This window comes from Cavia porcellus, unplaced genomic scaffold (genome assembly GCF_034190915.1).
Source record: "Cavia porcellus strain 051 isolate PalLab524CR breed Dunkin Hartley unplaced genomic scaffold, mCavPor4.1 scaffold_1, whole genome shotgun sequence".
Taxonomy (NCBI): domain Eukaryota; kingdom Metazoa; phylum Chordata; class Mammalia; order Rodentia; family Caviidae; genus Cavia; species Cavia porcellus.
The window spans coordinates 205996330-206017687 of record NW_026947484.1 but is presented as its reverse complement, the minus strand read 5'-3'; the positions used below and the strand labels follow the sequence as shown (position 1 = coordinate 206017687).

The following is a 21358-nucleotide window of genomic DNA, read 5'->3' as shown; positions in this document are numbered from 1 at the left end:
GCATCTGTGCTCATTAGGGAGATTGGTCTGTAATTCTCTTTTTCGGTTGGGTCTTTCCCAGGTTTTGTTACTAGAGTAATATTTGCTTCCAGGAATGACTTGGGAAGAATTGCTTCCCTTTCAATTTCATTGAAGAGTTTAAGGAGTGTCAGTATTAGGTCTTGTTTGTATTTCTTGTAGAATTCTGCAGTAAATCCGTCTGGGCCTGGGCTCTTCTTTGTAGGTAAGGAATTAATTACATGTTCAATTTCATTGATAGAGATTGGGTTATTCAGCAGTTTTACATCCTCTTGATCTAGCTTTGGTACTTCATATGTTTCTAAGAATCTGTCCATTTCTTCTGTGTTATCAAACTTTTGAGAGTAGAGGTTTTTGAAATAGGTGTTGATGATCTTCTGTATTTCCATTGAGTCTGTAGTGACTTCACCTTTTTCATTTCTTATTGCATGGATTTGAGCTCTTCCTTCCCTTCTTTTAATAAGGTTGGCTAGAGGCTTATCGATTTTATTTATTCTTTCAAAGAGCCAACTTTTTGATTCGTTGATTCTTTAGATTATTTTCTTAGTCTCTATTGTGTTGATTTCTGCTCTGATTTTTATAATTTCCTCTCTTTTTTGGCTTTGGGCTTAACTTGCTCTTCTTTTTGTAGCTGTTTGATGTGTAGCATCATGTTATTTATTTGCATTCATTTTGTTTTCCTGATGTGGGAGCTCAGTGCAATAAATTTTCCTCTGAGGACGGCTTTCATTGCATCCCATAGATTCTGGTAAGTTGTATCTGTATTTTCATTTGTTTGTAGGTATTGCTTAATTTCTTTTTTAATTTCCTCTGTGACCCACTGATTACTCAGGAGTGTGTTATTCAGTTTCCTTGTGTTTGTGGGATTTTTGCAATATCTTTTATCGTTGATTACTAATTTCATGGCGCTATGGTCCGATAGCATGCAAGGGATAATTTCAGCCCTTTTGCATTTATTCAAATATGTTCTGTGAATTAATGTATGGTCTATTTTAGAGAATGACCCATGTACTGCTGAGAAGAATGTGTATTCTGTTGTTGTTGGGTGGAATACTATGTATATATCTATTAAGTCCATTTGTTCACAGGTGCAGTTCAGTTCTTTTATTTCTTTATTGATTTTCTTTTTGGTTGATCTGTCCATTGGTGTCAGTGGTGTGTTAAGATCTCCTGTCAGAATTGTATTACTACTGATTTGGTTTTTCATTTCTGTTAGTACTTGTTTTATATAACTGGGTGCTCTGGAGTTTGGTGCATATATATTTAAGATAGTTATATCTTCCTCTTGGAGTTTTCCCCTAACCAGTATGTAGTGACCTTCTTTATCCTTTCTAATCATTATTGGCTTGAAGTTGACTTTGTCTGCAAACAGAATAGCTACCTCAGCTTTTTTGGGGGGGTTCCTGTTGCATAGAATGTTGTTTTCCATCCTTTGACTTTGAGTCTGTGAATGTCCTTTTGATTTAAGTGAGTTTCTTGTAAACAGCATATGATTGGATTTTGTTTCTTGATCCATTCTGCCAGTCTGATTCTTTTAATTGGTGTATTGAGACCATTTACATTAATAGTAAGAACTGTTATAAATTGGTTTATTGTTGACATATTATCTTTCTGGCGTTGCATGTTTATCTTTCTGCTCTGTTCAACTGTCTGCTTTGTTTAGTGGTTTTTTCCTAAATGTATCTAGCCTGTCTTTCAGTATTCTTTGCAGGGTTGGCTTGGTGATCATGAAGTTTTTCAACTGATCTTTGTCATGGAAGTATCGTATTTCTCCATCAAATTTGAAGGACAGTTTTGCAGGGTACATCAGCCTAGGCTGAAAATCATTTTCTTTTAGGATCTGAAATACATCACTCCATGCTCTTCTTGACTTTATTGTTTGTCCTGAGAAGTCTGCTGTAATTCTGATAGGTTTTCCTTTATAGGTGATCTGTCTTTTCTCTCTGACAGCCTTTAATATGCTATTCTTTTGTTCAGTTTCTGAGATGGTCATTATTATATGTCTGGGTGTAGATTTATTTTGGTTGTGACTATTTGGAGATCTATATGCTTCATTGATCTTGATATCAGTTTCCAATCTCATGTTTGGGAAATTTTCAGCTATTACTTCTCTAAATATCCTCTTAACATCCTTTATGTTGTCCCCTTCTTTTTCGTTTATCCCTATCAATCTTATGTTTTTTCCCTTTGCGTCATCCTGTAGGTGTTGAATTGTTATTTCCTGATTTCTTGTTATGTTTAAAAGATCTTTTCTCTCCTGTTCACTTGTTGCAATCTTATCTTCAAGGTCTGAGATTCTATCTTCACATTCATTAAGGTGGTTCTTACAACTTTCAATGGAGTTTTTGATTTCCTGTATATCTCTTTGCATCTGTTTTATGTATTCTGTTTGCTTCCTATACTGTTCATCCAGGGATTCTATCCTTCTGTTTAGTTCCTCTAATTTTTTAACTGCCTCTTCTTTAGCTATATTTAGCATCTGCTTCATTTCTTTTATCAATTCTTCTTTCATCTGAGAGAATATTTCTAGTTTGAATTCCTTCAGGGCTTCCCATACTTGCTTCTTTATTTCGATTACTATTATTTCAGATATTTCAGTCATGTGGCATGCTTTTTCTTCTATGCACATGGCTCCTGGGCTTTCTTGGGATGAGCTGGATGTTTGAAATTGCATTTTAGACATTTGTTTTGTCATTTTCCTGTATTTGGAAGCTTCAAGTGTTGTTCTAGGTGTGGGAGAGAGATCCACCAGCCTGGGATGGGGTACCCTGCGATTGCCCCACTCACTGGACCCAGGAGAGAACTATGGCCTCTACTCAGGCCAGGAAGAGTATCTCAGGCTGGGCAGAGCTCCCAGCTGCTGCTGCCACAGTCTCTGATCTGGCCTGGTCCCCGGGTCTGGTAGAGACCTGGCCTGGGTCCCCAGGTCACGGTGAAAGTTCCCATAGGCTGGGTGGAGCTCCCAGCTGCCGATGTTACTCTTACCCTTCTGGTCTAGTCTCTGGCCCGGTGGGGAGCCCCTCTGGTCCCCCAAGTCAGGGAGAAAGTTCCTGCGGGCTGGGCGGAGCTCCCAGCCACAGCTGCTACAGTCTCTGAACTGGGCTGGTCCCCGAGTCCGGTAGGGAACCGGCCTGGGTCCCCAGGTCAGAGCGAAAGTTCTCACAGGCTGGGCAGAGCTCCCCGAGGCAGTTGTTACTCTCACCCTTCCGGTCTGGTCTCTAGTCCAGAAGTACAATTTCATAAAGCCACTGGGTCCAGAAGGCAAAAGAAGTGAAATATCATGGCAACATGGGTCAGGGTTAGAATTGTGGAGTTCACAGCAGAGCATAGAGACTCATCCACAAGCCAGAATTTTCCTGGGGAAACCCAGATTTGAACTGAGCTCCTCCAATCTGCTTGAGGACACCAGGCAAACTAAATTGGTGTCTCATAACCAAATATCACATAGCCACATGGAAGATTAAAAGGATCTGGTAGACCCTACAAAAGGTCAGAAAGTAGGAAATTTCTCTTCACCAGAGTCTGCACATTAAGAATATCCCTCTTATGTAACTATTATGAAAAAAATCTACAGCAGTGCATTGCTAATGTATCATTATTTTTCAATTCTTTTTTTTGTTCTCACCATGCAAAACTTGCAGTCCTTTTCTATGGAATGGAGGCTTCTCTGAGTCATAAATTACAAAGAAAAGACTATCATCTCCTTTGGAAGTCCTGTAATGTTTACAATGTTTAAGGTTTATTGGTCTTGTTCTCTACTGTTTTGTTCAACTTTATAATACCTAATGAGATAGACATTCTTTTTAAGGAAGCAAGAGGCATTATTGTAACCATTGTTGATAACCTTGTACTCTGTTTTTACATCATCTGCTATGTCTATCCTTGGTTTTGACTGACAGCTTTGTTTTGTCATATTTGACTTTATTCTCTTCCAAAAAAAAGTAATAAGAACTAAGGAGTAATAAAACCCAAAATATGTAAATTTTGTTTTAAAAAAGAGAGGGAAAAAAGTGCTCTAAAGGATACAACTACAAGTGTGTTTAGGGGTGTTACATAGCTGACCATATTAATGTTTTTGGTTGGATCATTGAACACAACTGTTTGCAGTCTCACTGTTTGAATGTCCACTTTGTATGCTTTGATACTATAAGTTGAGCAACTATCTCTAAGATGATAATGTGTAATCTATTAACTGGTGATTTCTTACTGTTTTTTTTTTTTTTTTTTTTTTTTTGTAGTTCCATATTACTGGTACCCTTACACTGCTTTGTTTTGTTTTGTTTTGTTTTTTCTCTTTTTCCTTTTAAATAAAAAAAAGAAAAGCAATTAGATGTATATTTAAATATATTTTAACTTTATCACTTGACAGGATTGATGAACAAATCTGCAATGAGTAAGGTAGGAGAAAAAGTTAAATCAACACAAATTGTAAAAAATTGTTTAAAGAATATTGAAGTGAATAATGTCATTACAAATGAAAAATTCATAGTGTAATTGCCACACCCACATGCCCTGTAGCAGCCATAATCGCAGATTCCCACAGGAAACAAGCTCAGGTATGAAGGCAATGCCCAGCCCCTCCCTTATGCACACTCCAACAATCGTTGTGGAGCCAGCACAGGCTGGGAAAAGAGCAGGCAGCCCTGAGCCAGCACAACCAATGGCCACCATCAGATATCCATAGCCAAACTGACCAAAAGAACCAGTCTTTCTCCTTTTTTAAAATTTTATTTGAGAAAAAGAAAAAAAATAGAAAAAGGGTACAAGTTATACAGAATTTCAAAAAAACAAACGGTAGGAAATCACTAGTTAATAGATTACATATTGTCATCTTATGAATAGTTGTTCAAGTTAGAAAATTAAAGCATATAAAGTGGACATTCAAACAGTGAGACTGCAAACAGTTCTGTTCAAGGATCCAACGAAAACTCAGTAATATGATTATCTACCTTGTACGCTTAAATATACATGCAGTTATATCCTTTAGAGCACTTTCTTTTCCTCTCTTTTTTACAATGACAATTACACATTACTCCCAATGTTCTTATTACTTTTTTTAAGAGAATAAAACCAAATGTAACAAAACAAAACAGAGTCAGTCAAAAGAAAAGGATGGACATAGCACATAATGTAAAAACAGAATACAAGGTGATCAACAATGTTTACCATAATGTCTCTTGTTATCTTAAAAAGAATTGCCTATATCATCAGTTATAATAAAATTGAGCAGAACAGTAAAGAACAAAACCAATAAAACCAAGACATTGGAGACATTACAGGATTCAAAAGAAGATAACAGTCAAACCAGAATGGGCATGTCTTCAAAGTTGTTGCCTATACTCTCAAACTTGGTACGATCAAGCAAAACAGAATAGAGTAAAATCAGTCAAAACAAGATGATGAGAGAAATACAGGGTTTCAAATAAAGTTTATAGGAAATCAAAGTGGGTTACTATAATATATCCTGATATTTTTTATTTCCCTTAATTAAAAAGATAAAAATAAATAATAAAAACAGGAGATCGGGATAAAAGAAGACATAACAACAAAACAGCACAGGTCAGAACATAACAATTTAAGTAACATATTGTTTCACCACAAGATATCCCGACATAAAAGTACTTACTATAGTGTCTCTTTCCTTGAAATATTTGAGTATAACTTCGAATATTGTAGCATCAAACATATCAAGACAATGTAAAACCATTCAAGACAATGACAATATTACAGGGTATTTAGAACAAAATAGCAGAAAATGAACAATAGTTTCTGTGTTATCTCCTTGTCTATAAAAGATTTTGTTTATATGATTACACATAATAAAATCCAGTAAGATACAACATGTTAAGCCTGATGGAGACAGAAGAACAAAAGCTTGATGGGACTTCAAAACAAGATGGTATTAAATCAGCATTAGCTACTATGATGTCTTGTTTTCTCCAAAATAGCTGTTCATACCATCACAGACAATAAAATCAAACAGCCCAGAATAAAACCATTACATTAATGAATGAAAACATTATAAGGCTTCAAAGCCACATAATGGGGAATCGTGATTACCACATAATTTTATGTATTGTTATCATTTCTTACAATAGGGAAACTATTTGGTATTTATACATGTGAGTTTGATTTATTTCACCTATGAGTATGGTCTCAAGCTGTGTCCGTTTATTTATAAATGTCTCAATGTTATCATTCTTTATAGCTGAGTAGTACTCCGTTGTACAAAAATACAACTTTTTTTATCCATTCCTCAGCTGATGAACACTTAGGTTGTTTCCAAGATCTGGCTACTACAAAGTTGTGCTGCTACAAACATAGGTGTACATATATCTCTGTGGTACTATGCTTTCATTTCTTCTGGGAATATGCCTAGAAGTGGAATAGCTGGAATAAATGGGACTTACAATCCCAGTTTTTTGAGAAATCTCCAGACTGACTTCCACAATGGTTGCACCAGTCTACACTCCCACCAACAGTGCAGGAGAGTTCCTTTGTCCCCATAGCCTCCCCAGCATTTGTTGTTGCTGGTTTTCTTGATCCTGGCCCTTCTTTCAGGAGTGAAATGAAATCTCAGTGTGGTTTTAATTTGCATTTCTCTAATGAGTAATGATGATGATCATTTTTCATCTATTTATTTTCCATTTGTATTTCTACATCTGAGCAATGTGTATTCATCTCAGATGCCCATTTTTGGATTGGATCTTTGAATTTTGGGAATCTGATTATTTTAAATTCTTTTTATGTTTTACACAGAAGTTTTTTTTTTTTTTTTTTTTCTGAGAGACAGTTCACTAAAACTTTTTTCCCAGTTTTTGAGTTTTCTATTCATTGTGCTGGAGATTTCTATTGACATGCAGAAACTTTTCAATAAGATGTGATCCTAGTTACTGATTCTGGGAAGTATTTCCCATGCAGTTTGTGTCCTGTTCATGAATTCTTTAACTACCCCTATGTCTTCAAAGCGTTTACCCAATTTGTCTTCCAATAGATTTAGTGATTCTGTTTTAATATTCAGATCTTTTATCAATTAAGATTTTAATTTAGTACATGATGATAGGCATGGGTCTAGCTTTAGTTTTCGGCATATAGAGAGCCAGTTTTTCCAGCACCATTTATTAAAGAGACTGTCCTTCTTCCAGTGAACATGCTTGGCCCCTTTATCAAAGATAAAGTAGTCAAGTGTTTTTGTAGTTGTGGTTGAATCTTCTAATCTATTCCATTGATCTTTGGCTTTGTTTTGATTCCACTACAATGTTGATTTTACTACAGCTGCTTTGTAGTATAACTTCAAGTCAGGGATTGTGATATCTCCCACCTTGCCTTCGCTGCTTAGAATGCCTTTGCTATTCTAGATCTCTTCTCACTCCAGATTAATTTTAGGAGTGATTTCTCGAGATCTATGAGGTATTTTCATGGTAATTTTTATTGGTATTTCATTGAATCTGTATAATAGTTTTGAGAGAATGGCCATTTTCACAATATTTATTCAATCCTATTAATGAGCAAGGGATGTCTTTCCACTTTCTGAGATCCTCTTCAGTTTCTTTCTTTAGTGTATAATAATTTTCCTTGTATAGGTCTTTCACTTCTTTCGTGAGAGTAATTCCTAAATATTTAATTTTTTGGTTGCTAGTTGGAAGTGTGTAGCTTCACTTATTTCTCTCTCTGTGATCTTCTTGTTAGTGTATAGGAATGCTATTGATTTTTGAGTATTGATTTTGTATCCAGCTACATGGCTGAATTTATTAATTATGTCTAAAAATATTTCAATGGACGTTAGGGGGTCTTCTATGTAGAGTATCATGTCATCTGTAAATAATGATAGTTTCACTTCTTCTTTTCCTATCTTTACCCCTTTTATTTCTTTCTCTTGTCTAATTGCTCTGGCTTGTATTTCCAGTACTATATTAAATAGGAGTGGTGATAAAGGACATCCTTGTTTTGTGCATGATTTTAAAGCAAAAGCCTTCAATTTTTGGTCATTTAGTATGAAACCGGCTGTTCATTTGTTATAGATAGCCTTTATTATATTGAAGTAAAGACCATCTATTCAGATTTTCTGTAATGTTCTTATCATAAATGAATGTTGGACTTATCAAAAGCTTTTTCTGCATCTATAGAAATGATCATGTGATTCTTATTTTTGGTTTTATTAATATGGTGAATTACATTTATTGATTTATGTATATTGAACCATCCCTGCATACTTGGGATGAATCTCACTTGGTCATGGTGTATAATCTTCTTGACCATATGCTGCATTCTATTTGCCAATATTTTATTAAGGATTTTTGCATCTGTGTTCATTAGCGAGATTGGTCTGTAGTTCTCTTTTTTAGTTGGCTCTTTCTCAAGTTTTGGTACTAGAGTAATATTTGCTTCTGGGAATGACTTATGAAGGATTGCCTCCCTTTCAATTTCATTGAACAGTTGGAGGAGTGTCAGCATCAAGTCTTCATGGTACTTCTTTTAGAATTTGGCAGTGAATCCGTCTGGGCCTGGGCTCTTCTGTGTGTGTGTAAGGATTTAATTATGTTTTCAGTTTCATTAATATAAATTGGGTTGTTCAGCCATTTTACATCTTCTCAACCTAGCTTTGGTACTTCACATGTTTCTAGGAGTCTGTCTATTTCTTCTGTGTTCTCAAATCTATGAGAGTAGAGGTTTTCGAAATAGGTGTTAATGATCTGTATTTCGACAGAGTCTGTAATGATTTTGCCTTTTTCATTCCTTTTTGCATGAATTTGAGCTTTCTCTTCCCTTTTTAAAATAAGGTTGGCTAGGGGCTTATCAATTTTATTTATTCTTTCAAAGAACCAACTCTTTGATTCATTGATTCTTTGGATTGTTTTCTTAGTCTCTACTGCATTAATTTCTCCTCTGATTTTTATAATTTCCTCTATTCTTTTGGCTTTGGGCTTGATTTACTCTTCTTTTTCTAGATGTTTAAGGTATAACATCAGGTCATTTATTTGTATTCGTTCTTTTTTCCTGATATGGGAACTCAGTGCAATAAATTTTCCTCTGAGGACAACGTTCATTGCATCTCACAGATTCTGATAAGTTGTATTTTCATTTGCTTGTAGGTTTTGTTTAATTTCCTCTTTAATTTCTGTACTGATTACTCAAGAGTGTGTTATTCAGTTTCCATGTGTTTGTGAATTTTTTCAGTATCTTTTATCATTAATTTCTAATTTCATGGCACTATGATCTGATAGCATACAAGGGATAATTTCAACTCTTTTACATTTATATAAATATGATCTGTGAGCTAAAATATGGCCTGTTTTAGAGAATGACCCTTGTACTGCTGAAAAGAATGTGCATTCTGACGTTGGGTGGAACATTCTGCATATGTTTAACAAGTCCATTTGTTTGCAATGTGATTCAGTTCTGTTATGTCTTTTCTGATTTTCTCTTTGGTTGACCTGTCGCTTGGTGTCAATGTTGTATTACGGTCTCCTGTTATAATTGTGTTACTGCTAATTTGGTTTTTCATTTCTGTTAATACTTGTTTTATATAACTGGGTGCTCTGGAATTTGATATATATATATTTAAGATAGTTATCTCTTCCTCTTGAAATTTTCCCCTAACCAGTATGTAATGACCTTCTTCATCTCTTCTGACCATAATTGGTTTAAAGTTCATACTATCTGCAAACAGAATATCTATTCCCACTTTTTGGGGGGCAGTTCCTGTTGCATGAAGTATTGTTTTCCATCCTTTAACTTACAAACTGTGAGTTTCTTTTTGGATTAGATGGATTTCTTACAGACAACATATGGTTAGATTTTGTTTCTTGATCCATTCTGCCAGTCTGTTTCTTTTAATTGGTGAATTGAGACCACTTATATTAATGGTTATAACTGTTATATGTTGGTTTGTTATTGAGATGTTATCTTTCTGCTCTTGCATCTTTAGCTTTCTGTTCTGTTTAATTTTCTGCTTTGCTTAGTGGTTTTTTCCTAAGTGTTTCTAAACTGTCTTTCAGTATTCTTTGCAGGGTTGGCTTGGTGTTCATGAACTTCTTCAGCTGTTCTTTGTTATGGAATATTTTATTTCTCCACCCACTTTGAAAGACAGTTTTTCAGGGTACATCAGTCTAGGTTGAAAATCATTTTCCTTTAGGATCTGAAATACTTCACTCCATACTCTTCTTGACTTCATTGTTTGTGTTGAGAAGTTTGCTGTGATTCTGATAGGATTTTCTTTATGGGTGATCTTTCTTTTGTCTCTGACATCTTTTAATATTTTATTCTTATGTTGTATTTCTGAGACGGTGATTATTATATGAGGGGGTGTAGCTCTTAACACAGTCTCCTGGGTTCTGGATGAACCAGTCTTTCTTTAGAGATATTGTACTCAATGCAGCAAGTGCCTGGGACACAACTACCCACTTGTCAGGAAGCATCCAGGAATATGTCAAGACAAAGAAGCAAAAGGCAGTCTCTGGCTTCTAAGCCAAGCAGAGCAAATCCAGGAGATGTAAACATCGAAGAGATCGGGGATCACACACCTGAAGTTTCTGAAGTGATGGCAAGTAAAGAAACATCTTCATGAGTCTATAAAATACATTAGACAGAAATGCTATCTCAGGTAAATGAAGAAATGAAAAACATAAGAAAATAAACACTAAGTACTTTTATACATAAAACATAGAGGAGTGCAGGAAAATGAGGGAAAACTTGAATGAACAATATAAAAAAGACTTAGAAACAGATTCAAAGAGATATCCAAGAAATTAAAAACTCTATTAAAAGCTGGCAAAACTACTTGACAGAAACTGAAGATAGACTTTCAAATCTTGAAGACAGATTTGCAACTTGTGATTGCAAAAGGAAAGATCTCTTAAAAATAACAAGGAACCAGAAGTAACAATTCAATGGCTGCAACACAATGCAAAGAAACATAATTTAAGAATGATAGATGTGAGTGAAAAATCAATGGTCAACACAAATGACATTAAAAGTCTATTTACAGAAATAATATCATAAAACTTCCAAAGAATGGGAAAAGGATGTGACATCAGATAAGTAAGACATGTAGCACTCCAGGTCACCATAACCAAAATAAATCTACACTTAGACATGTAATAATCAAGATTCCAGAAATTCAGCACAAGAACAGAATATTAAAAGATGTTAGGATAAAGAAACAGATCACCTATAAAGTAAAACCCATAAGAATCATGACAGACTTGCCAACAAACAATCCAGAAGAGATTGGAGTGAAGTATTGCATATCCTGAAAGGAAACAACCCAGATTGAGGTACCTTAAAAAACTTTCTTTCACAATTAATGAAGAAACAAGATACTTCCATGACAAAGAACAACTTCAGGAATTCATGCTCATCAAACCAACCTTACAAAGAATTCTAAAGGACATTCTAAAAAAGAGATAAAAATGACAAAGTTTCCAAGAACAGTGGCAGAGTAGGATCACTAAGCAGGGCAGACAATTGAATTGAGGGGAAAAGTAGAGAGACAATGGTAGGAAAATAGGATGACAGAGATGAGCCAGTACATATTAGCCATAACCATTAATGTAGATGCCTCAATTCACCAATAGAAAGAAGCACAGGCAGAGCAAATCAGAAGATGGTGTCTATCAATATGCTTTGTAACACATTTAACTAGAAAGAAAATTCATAGACTGAAGTCAAAGGAAAGAGAACAAGGCTTTATGTGACAAGGAACCAGAAAAAAGTAGCATTAGCTTTCCCATCAACTGCAGAATGAATAGAAAAGACCAGGCATTTTTATACAATGGAAAGCTGCTCAGCTATAAAGAAAAATAACCTCAGGGTTTTTGTAGGTAAGTGAATACAACTTGAGATCTGTCTTGCTCATGTATGAAGTGATTCAGAGTCACATGGGTGAACATCATGTTGTCTCTTTAGTATATAAAACTAAAGAAGTTATTGGGGTCCAAAATGCACAATAGAAATTGTGAAGGTGAAAGGGGGGAGGGAATGTCTAATAAGGGAAGGCAGTGGCCATTGTTAATCTATATCCTGTTTTGAAACCCATATTGTTTTCATTTTTCTGTTTAGTTTGGTTTTATTCTGTTTTGGTCTGTCTAATTTTATTACATTTGATGGCATGAACATCTATGACAAAGATAATAAAATATATTATGGTAGTCATTATTGAATTCCTATTATCTTGTTTTGAAGCCCTATATTGCTTTCTTGGTTTTATTTTGATTGTCTGTATTCTGCTTTATTTTGTTTGGTTTTATTCTCTTCAAAAATAATTCACAGAGTAACAAATCAAAAATGGTTCTTTAAAATACTGAAGGATGTAAAAGGTGAGTGAATAACAGGAGTTAATATAATAATGGGAGTGGACCAGAATTGTTTAGTATTTATTTTTAGAATTTAATTAATTTGTAACATGATTATTGCATATTCATTTGCAATTCAGGATTTTTCACATAGGCCACAAAATGTTCCTGGTCTCATATATGATGCTAAAAATAATATTCAATAATATCAGTTAAATGAGGTATAATAGCCACACCCATCTAGTTCTTATTCCTAAAGTATGTTTGCCACCAATGGAATCTTGAAATTATGAGCTTGCAGAATTAATATTTCACAACCTCAAGTAAAGCATTGTTCAGTTTTGATCTTTAGAACTTCCAAGTTAGTAGCAGACTTTAGGAATTTATGTCTAATGATGTCCTAAAATATAAATATTATAATATCCATGTCATATGAGGTGGGAGTAGGTGCTAATTAATTTAATAAATGTAAAATTTTATTGGAATGTTTGGAAAAACAGGATCAATTAAGGATTAATTGGCAATCTACTTTATCATTTCACTATTCCCAAATAGGAAAACGTATGACAAATGGAAAGTTCCATTTCTAAACTTTCAGTAGCTTTATGTGACAGGTCACAAAATGATTTTGAGGATTTAATGTCAATAGTAAGGTTGTGCTTTGCAGACTTAAGATGACAGTTGGTCCCTTGACCTCCAGTTGGCTTGCAGAATGACTCAATTTTGTCATTGGGATGCTATCTTTAAGTTCCAGCTGGATATGATCACTTCTGTACATAATAGGTTTCTCCTATACACTGGCCCACTAAGGGATAGGAACAACATGAACAGAATCCTCATTACCTATTAATGGTAATCCTCAGAATCCTGTAGTACTCACATACTTGATTTTGTTGTTTTAAATATATATTTTAGCTGAAAATTCCAAGAGTGCATATGTCCTAAAGTGTAAAATAATTTTTGAATCTGAGTCATACTCTGAATTATACTTGCAAAACTGACTTCTGTCTTAATAGAAGTTACCTGGAGTTCAAAAATATATTTGTATCCACAAAGTCAATTGGTCACTGATAACAGGCCAGATTTCATAAAAGATTACAAATCTACAAGCCAAATGAGTGAAATGAATTGTACATAGATCTCAAATTAGCAAAGCACCAAATAATATTTATGAAGAATAAAATTACATAAAACAAATCTTTCAGCATGGGGAAATCTCTGACACTGTAGTTAAGTGACTTTCACATATAGGGAAAGAAATTGCTGCTCAAACATGTGAGTTAATTCTCTGCTAAACTTTGTTCAGGTACAAAGTTTAACATTGAAGTTTTTTCCTCCACATGGGGACGATATAATTATTGCAGTAGATAGATGTTATGAATAAATATAAGTTGATTTGATTCTAATGAACTAGGTTTCCTTTCATTTTCCCCTATTATTGCTATCTCAAAATTTTTAAATTTTACTATTTCAACATCACATTACAGAAATGGTTCTGAAAAAATATATATGTAACCCACAGTCCCATATCTACAGCTTTAGAAGCCAAAAGACCAGAGTAATTTACCAGAGTTTTCTGCTGAATTCTGTGCAACATAAATGTAGGAAAACATTGTTTTTGGGTTTTCAAAGCAGTTGTTTCTATTGTCACTAATTTTAGTCAGAATTCAAAGATGTGGTCCTAGAAGAGAAAATTCAGTTTCATAAATGGGTTTTTAGTAGTTGAAGGTAATGCAGGAAAATGGGTGACCTTATCAACACCACTTAAATTATTACCCCTCAACTTTACCATACTTCATCTTATAATATGAGATTACCAGTGATTTAAAATATGTTATCATTCTTCATAATATTCTAGATTTTTGTTACTTTCTTACTGTAAAAGCCTAATTGAAGACAATAGAGGTAATTAATTAAAACCACTGTGAGGAGTTCATTCTACTGGGCTTTGCTGACCAATCTTGGCTACAGCTCCCTCTCTTCATCATTCTTCGGATAACATGCCCCATGGCCATGATGAGAAACATGGCCATCATCCTGGAGTTCAAGTTAGACCTCTGTTTCCAGAGCTCCATATACTTCTTCCTCACCAACCTCTCCTTTCTGGACATGTAGTACACCACAAGCATTGTTCCTCAGGGACTCTTCAACCTGGGAAGCTCTAAGAAGACCATTGACTATCCAGAATGTGAAATCCAGTTTTATGTCTTCAGGACAACAGGGGTCACGGAGTGCCTGCTCTTAATCATTATGTCCTTTAACTACTATGTAGCCATCTGGAGGCCTCTGCACTATACCCTTATTATGAATCAGTACATCTGCTTTCTTCTAATGTCCATAGTGTGGCTGACTTGGGTTACCTATGATGTCTCAGAGGCCATTGTAACATTGCATTTGTCACTGTGTGGTGTGAATAAACTGGATTGAATGCGGTGTGAGAGTCTGGTTCTGGTTAAGACCACCTGTGGTGAAAAGAAGGCTAATGAGCTTGTACTCTCTGTGGCATGCACTTTTGTACTAGCTGTTCCTCTATGGTTATTCTAGCTTTCTATATCTGTATTAGAAGTGCTGTGATTAAAATTAAGTGCTCTGAAGGAAGTAAATAGGTGTTGGGGACATGTTCCTTGTGTGTCATTATTGGCTCTTATTTTATGGCCCAGCTATCACCATGTGCCCATGGTGCATTCCTCCATCTCCAGGGACAGCCCAAGTTCAAGGCTTTCTTCTGTGGCATGGTGACTCCTACCCTCACCCCTTCCTTCATTTACACCCTGAGGAATAAAGATGTGAAGGGCACAGTGGGCAAGCTGGTTTTTTGTTCCATATAAAACATAATATGTTTATATGATTTGGAGGCATCTAGGGAAATTGCTTAATAATTGGAATGCTTGTGTATTTTTAAAAATAACTTACTTTGGCCTCTTACTCTAGTCTCAGGTTACATATTCCTAAAAAACATGTACAATTTCTTACATTCTCAATGATAATAGTGTTTGATATTCAGCTAATATACATCTCGATGGGCATTTTTGGAAATATTTTAAGATCATTCAAATCTGGTTTTTACATGTTTATGTAGTAACTGTATCAGTAGTAGCAAATATTTATATAATTATAATATAAATGTATTATTTCAAACACCTCAGGATTGGCATATTTCAAACACCACAACAATGGCATGCAATCTCCCACCAGTATGCTTCCTATTATTTCCCAAGGAGGTAAAATGAGGTCCTTCCAAGCGGCAGTTGGGGATCTCAACTCATTATGGGAAGTTTGTTTTCTCTCATCATGGGCAAGCATTTCATGTTGCTTCAGTGAGGTTCATACAAACGTGTCAGAGTCAGAAAGAGTATTAAGCATAGTTGGCAAAGTATATGAAACTGGGAAATGGACTTCAGTTTAAGGAATTATAAGGGCACAGCCCTGTAGATAGCACTGGCTCATGAAAAATAGAAAACATACAGCTTTTATATGGTTGTTGAGGCAGAATATGTTTGTGATCATTTTCTAACTTTTGGTTTGGCAGGGTGACTTTAGACAAGTCCTTATTGCTTACTCTGATCTTCATGAATGACTGTGTTCAAGGCAGTGTCAATTTGTAATGGCTGATCTGGAATCCAGGGTGACTAGAAGTGTAGGCAATGAGTGGAGACTTTGAGGTGCTCATTGGTAGTTGATTGTTTCTGTAAATATTATATATTGGTGTTCTCAGTATTGAAGGGGCATGAAATAGTTTATGTAAATTCAGGGCAAGTCATCCTTGAATTGTCAGCATTCAGACAGACAATCCTTACCTAAGTCACACAATTATATGTAGACCTGAACAGGAATCTGACACAAAATTTTAGACAGATAGAAATGGAAGTCAAGATTTTCTCTGTATCTCTAGGCCCAAAAGAAGAATAAGATTTTTTAAGCAAATTCTGTTCTTACATCTCTGGCTGCTTTTAAGGCATACAAAATTGTGCTTTTAATAAGTAACTGGTTCAAGTTCCAGGTGTATGTTTGCTCTCTGTCTCTGTGGTGGGCTCTAATAGTCTCACCCTGAAGGTCATCTCAGAAACATTTCTTCATTCTCTGCAGTCATGGACCAAGTCTGTGCGCAACCTGGGTATACTACACATTCCTTGTGAATCACCCTCTTTAATGGGATTAGGACCCTTATTACAGGTGTTTGACACAGAATTTTGTCCTTTGAGTCTTTCTGGTCTTCTTCATATGGCACACAGTGTGGCTCTGCTCCTGAAGATACTGCAACAAGGTACCACTGCCAGAGTAAAGACAAAGCCCATATCAGACCACAAAGCTGTATCTACCTATAGAACTATGAAAAATAAATTATGATTGTTTATACAGTCAACATTTCCTGGTAAGTTTTTATCAGCATTAAAGGACTAAGAATCTTCCACAACTTTAAAATCTTCACAAATTTATTTTTACTTTGTGACAGAAAGTTAGGTTTCTGTGTGTTAGTTGCACTGAATTTATATGTTGAAATTGATTATGTATCTACTGCTCATCTGTACTTATGAGAAGTATAAATGTTCAACACTGATGGTATTAGAGAGATGCAAATTATAACAACCCTTAGAAAATATCTTACTTTCGATCCCTGGTACCGATAAAAAAGGAAAAAGACAAAAAAAAAATCTTACTGCATAAACAATGGCTATCATCAATAAATCAAGTAATAAAAAATGCTAGTGAGATTGTAGGGTAAAGAAACTCTTGTACATTGTAAACAACACTAGACAGTTTCCTCATAAAAACATAAAAAAACATAAAACAGAAATCTTATTTAACCCAGAAATCCCCCCTCTGGGTATCTTTCCTAAACTGTTAAAGTTGTCGTGTTACATTCATCTATTCATACCCAGTTTTATAGTAGCACAGTTTGTAAGCCTAAATGCCTATCAATGGATGAATAGATAAAGAAAATGTGGCATTTAATACAAAATAGTGTACTATTCTTCTATAATGAGGATATAGTTGGAGCATTTTTAGTTAAAAGGAGGCATCCTGAGACCATAATGTCAAGTGAAATGAATCAGGCATGCAAATTTCAATGTCTTGTGATTTTTCTTATACAAGAAAAACAAAAATATAAATAAAAAGGAAATAAAAGATAGGGAGATGAAGTGGAGAGCTGTTTCAAAATGGAAAATGGAACAAGAGATGGAGGTGGGCAAGAATGGGAAAAGGCAGACAAGTAGAGAATGGAAGAAAGAAAGGGAAATAGATCTTTTTTGCAAATGATAACAGGAAAAAGATTCCGTGAGTCAGGGAGGGATGAGAAAGAAAGGGGAGAAAAAGAATTAAGATGTGTAAAAAAGAGAGGGGGAAAAAAAGAGCTCTAACGGATATAACAGCAAGTGTGTTTAGGGGTGTTAAATAGCTGACTATATTAATGTTTTTGGATCATTGAACACAGCTGTTTGCAGTCTCTCTGTTTGAATGTCCACTTTGTATTCTTTGATACTGTGATTTGAGCAACTATTTCCAAGATGATAATATGTAATCTATTAACAGGTGATTTCTTACTGTTATGGGTTTTTTTTTTTTTTTTTTTGTAGTTCTGTATTGTGTGTAACCTTACACCGCTTTGTTTTGTTTTGTGTTTTTCTCTTTTTCCTCTTAAATAAAATTTTAAAAAAAGATGTGTTACCAAGTGCTCATGAGGAATATAAACACTATGTATTCCAGACATGTCCTAATACAAAATAAAATAAAACTGAACATGATAGTTTACAGTGAAGAAATGAGTACAAAAGGAGAAAGAGTGACCATTTGAGATTCTCTGGTATGTACTCGGCTATGATCAGCTAGCTTCTAAATTGCTCACCAGAAGGAAAGTCACGTCTCACCCTGCTCAAGAATCAAGAGGAACCCAAATGCACTCTTTTAAAAAATACCAAACTGGTGCTTATTCAGTTCTTAACAGCATTAGACTTCAGTGGATTGAGGTCAGAAAATGTTTAAAGTAGTTGATTTCTGGCTGGTGCTTGCTAATTGTCTGAAAATGGCTTTAAATTTGTATATACACGTAAATGTATGAAAATATAAATTTCTGTAGTGCTGAATATCTCTGACACATATTAGTTAAGCTATTATTTGTTGAATTCTAACACAGTAAAAAATAAAATATTTTAACCAAATTGAGTGACAGAGTTCCAGAAAGTATTTTTTTGTTGTTGTTTTTATTCAAAAACACAGGTAAAACAGAGTTGCTGTGATTACTTTCTTAGTTTTCTCTGTCTTGTGTAAACGTGGATGTTGTCTTCTAGGCATTCAGAGATAAGCTATAATAGAGATGTCAGTGTGATTTAAACTTTGAAACATGGGGACTTACTAAGAATGATATGTCAAAATTATAGGATATACAATGAATGCTACTGGAAAAAACACATAGATACTTCATTTGTGCAAGACTGCTTCCTGTTTTCAGGATTGTATATATCCCAGTGTGAATAATACCTTAGTGAATTTTGGGAGAAGAAATGTGCCTATTCTCTCAGAATGTGAAATATGCTCTACCCTTAGCATAAAACATGATTGATCCTAAAATTGCTTTTCTACAAAGGGGATTACCTCTATTTTTTCATTTTCCCATCTAACCAGGACTTTGCTGAATAACAAGTGAGGGGTAGTAAACCATATTAATGACTGTACTGACTGATTGATTGTACCAACCTGTGAACTTTAGAAGTTTAACTAATTTAGCTTAGCAATTCTATACCACTTTTGGGTGACTTATCATCTGAATGATTTAAACAGGAAATGAGGAAGGTCGATCAGTTTCCATTCTTTAAGAAGAGCTCCTGTTGGGGTTCTGCAAGCAAAGGGAAAATAAAGGGTCGCATACACTAAGGGTCAGCAAAATGGCTGCTGCTCGGCCAGCCTAAGCAAGTAGTTTTTATTGACATAAAGAACAAAGAAACTCAAATTGCACATATTCAGATTATATAACTTGTTTACTTCTTAACTTTACAGGACTTCATGTTTTTATCTTGGGATGGGAGCAATGTTTCAAGGCCTGCACTTTTTCCTATATCATTGTTGACCAGATATGTATGGGACAAATAGAATCAGTGTGGCCTCTCCACAAGCTCCAGGCTTTGCCTTCAGCTTGATTATCATCTCCTGTCTTCCAGCACTGATTCTTCAGCTTTCATCATGGACCCTTCAGATTTCCACTGTAGAACCCTTGATATCTTGATATAGTCTTCCATGGGACATTGCAGTGAACTCCAGACCTTGGACTGAAACCATCAGTCTTCATGGTACAGAAGCCCTCTGTATTGTTTCTCATCCAACTCTGTAGGTGATTCTTGTAAGCCTATCTTATAATTTCCTATGTATTTGAACATCTTGTATTGTACCTGTTTCTCTGGCAAAACATTTAAATAACATTTTAAACATTTAAACATTTTTAACATTTAAAAAAAATTTATATAAAGACAAAACATTTTAAATTTAAAAAATAAAAATAATGAAAGATTGAGCTTAGGAGATGCATAAAAGTAAAAATTAAGATATTTAATACTTCCACATTAGATATATCATAATGTCTGCATAGTATAACTATCAAAGAAGAAATAAGTGCTATTGTAAGTGGAATGAGTAAAATACCCTATAAAGCATTGTGCCCAGTGTCTTTTCAAAATATAATATTCAGATTTATACTTTTTAAGGAGTTTCAGAGGTGACTGGAACATGAGGATTGTCTAAAGAAATATTATATTTAATGGGTCATGGAAATATTTGTCAGATTTTATTTTAAGGAAGGACACGCGATAGAAATATGGATAAATTAAACCCTAATATGATAAGTGAAGTAAGCAGCTTTTCATTTTAGACTAAAAATGATAGTTTATGTTGATAAAATTCTCAAAGTTTTACCTGACCACAAATGTGTGGAAATTTTATATAAATGTAAAACCAAATTTTAATGTACATTGAGTACTCAGTTATTTAAAATTAAAGTCTAAACTTTCTTTTTTTCACTAAGACAGAAAAACTGTAATTTTTTAGCCCTTGTCCATTTTTACATCAGTCTTGAGAAAATGATCTTGATATGCATTGAGATCTAATTAATTCAATTACATAGGTGACTGCATAAACAACTACTCTACTTTTGTTTCACTGTACTTGGCACACTACTTCCTATTACTCTTCTTTTTTAGTGACCCCTGTAACAAACAAGCCCTACAAATTTGTCCTTGTTTGGACACCACCTGTAGCAAACCACTCTGTGTCCACAGGTTCTTGTCCAGGAGTTACTCATGGGGAACTAGCCCACTTCATCCCACCCCACCCATTGGATACTTGTAGGAGCCTAGTCCTGCTGGTTTGTTTCTCTGATCTGTGTATGAATGAAGATAAAAGATAAGAAGACACAGACTATTTTAACATGTGAGCAGCCAGGGACTCTTGTCTCTAGTACACAAAAGGGCCTCAAGCATCTGGCTTGTCTTGCTGTTATTCACTTAGAGATAGTACAATCAATTAGAGCAGGACAAAATTCATTTGCCTCCTATTATATCTAATATATATGTTCAGATAAAGAGTCACATCTTAGCTGTATTATCTTTGCCCTAAAACATGCAATGCTCTATCATCCTTACATGCTGCCTAAGGAGCACAACCTGCTGCCTTTCTCCTTTGTATTCATAGAAGAAGCAAATTAGGCCTTATTTTCCTTAACTGGTCTCCTACATTGAGTCCTTTTTGTTTTAACAATAACAGCATAAAAATATTAATCACTAATATTCAACTCTAGGGGAATTTTGCAGGGGCAGCCATTCTACTCTATGCCTCGAGGTCTGGTCCTTTAATGACTATATCTTTACCCATGGCTGCAATGTATCTGTATTGACTTTTCAAAAGCAGTCTTATCTGACTACCCATACCAACCCACATTTCCCCTCTATAAGAAAGTATCCTTAAGTGTCATGAGGCATAAAGGTGAAAATCATTTTGGTTTTATGTAGCTGAACAGGGTCATATTTGTGATCAGCAGTCGCCCTCCAGAGGGTGTATTCCAA

General features: G+C 34.9%; 1 pseudogene; it reads left to right on the top strand.

Annotated features, from left to right (window-relative positions):
• The first annotated feature begins 10390 nt into the window (after positions 1-10390).
• LOC100733522 (olfactory receptor 2B11-like) lies at positions 10391-15139 on the top strand (annotated as a pseudogene).
• Positions 15140-21358: the final 6219 nt, after the last annotated feature.